The sequence below is a fragment of the Mus caroli genome, unplaced genomic scaffold, assembly GCF_978045245.1.
Source record: "Mus caroli unplaced genomic scaffold, Mus_caroli_1 scaffold_16, whole genome shotgun sequence".
Classification (NCBI taxonomy): domain Eukaryota; kingdom Metazoa; phylum Chordata; class Mammalia; order Rodentia; family Muridae; genus Mus; species Mus caroli.
The window spans coordinates 91703308-91704924 of NW_028227271.1; the positions used below are offsets into that span (position 1 = coordinate 91703308).

Below are 1617 nucleotides of genomic sequence, written 5' to 3' on the forward strand. Positions count from 1 at the left end.
TTGGGCAACTTGGAAAAGCAAAGAACCTTAGGCCAATGTCTGGAACTGTCTTGTACACTTGTCTGTCTGTCTGACTGTCATGACAGCAAGTAGGAAACTATTTGGCTAATGTCGAGGAGCTGTGTTGTGGGGCAGCAGCAAATGCAATGAGATCCACTGGAGTCCACACATACGGAATTAAAGAAATAGAGACAAGCTATGTGCCTCTCCGCTCTCAATCCGCCATCCCACAACCATGGATCAGGTAATGCAGTTTGTAGAGCCAAGTGGGCAGTTTGTAAAGGACTCAGTTCAGCTGGTTAAAAGATGCACCAAACCCGACAGAAAAGAATTCCAGAAGATTGCCATGGCTACAGCTATAGGATTTGCTATCACGGGATTCATTGTCTTCTTCGTGAAACTGATCCATATACGCATTAATAACATTACTGTGGGTGGCTGAGTCCTGTCTCATCACGGGACGAGTGAGCCAGTGAGGGGGTGACAAGTGCACGAGGTAAAACATTGCCTGGAAAAAAAAAAAAAAAAAAAAGAAAGAGCGGCAAACTATTACATTTTGGGTACATTGTTCTATGACATTATTTATTGGGGGGGGCGACCTGGCCACTGGTAAAGAGCTCTCTTTTCAATTGATGATATGAAAAGCAGTGGTATCAATCATAATTGTACATTATTCTTATGAGGAGGATAAAAACGCTTAAGTGAATCTGCTTTTCTTACCTAGAAAGTGAGAACTGAGAACTATTTGTTCTCCCAGCGACTAAGCCTGCTTCCATTCCGGGTCTTTTTCTCATGTGGTCCAAGATTAAGAGTCCTCAGTTGAGCTCAGAGTGAGTATGGTGCTGTACACCTGTAACCTTAGCGCTCAGGGAGCTGAGGCCGAAGTTCGAGGCCAACCTCAGCTACATAGCAAGAACAAGGTCAGCTCGAGCTACACATTGAGACCCTGTCTCACAAAACCAAGGGCTGGGGATGCTGCTCTGTAGGACAGGGCTGGCCTAGGATACACAAGACTTAGGATTTGGTTTCCCAATACCTGCCCTCAGAAAGCTCTCAAGAGTAAAACTTGGCCTTTTGGGTGATGCACAGACCTTTAATATGCTAAGCTGCTCAAGGCATGTGGATCTTTTATCTGTCTTCTATTCTTTCATCTGTACTATATTTGGACAGCACGTCCTGACACATTTAAGCTGGGTGAATTCTGGTTGACAGATAGGACTACCTTCACTCTAAGCAGTGGCCATTTTGAACAAACCCAGTGGTATTAAGCATGACTATTCACACAACTCGGTACAGACAAAATAAAGCCACTGGTTCTAACAGTCAAATTCATACTTTTAAGCCAACACATTCTAAAATAGTTTTCTTGGATCAATCTTCATCAGTACATTTTTTAAAAAAACAACCTTAAGGATTTTTTTTTTCTTTTAGCTATTTCTGGGAGGAAGAGATTCATTTGGATGTATAAGTTATGGCCTGATAAGAAATTACTATTTATAATAAAGAGAAACATGAGATAGATCTTGAGTTAATAAACCAGGGAAAGATTGTATCAGAAAACACAACCACCTTTCTTTTGAGCTCTGCATTCAACCCCAGAAATGAAGAAAAAAATAA

The 1617-nt window shown here is 41.7% G+C and overlaps 1 pseudogene; it reads left to right on the plus strand.

The window, feature by feature from the left end:
- The first annotated feature begins 235 nt into the window (after window positions 1–235).
- LOC110311055 (protein transport protein Sec61 subunit gamma pseudogene) lies at window positions 236–442 on the plus strand (annotated as a pseudogene).
- The last annotated feature ends 1175 nt before the right edge of the window (window positions 443–1617 follow it).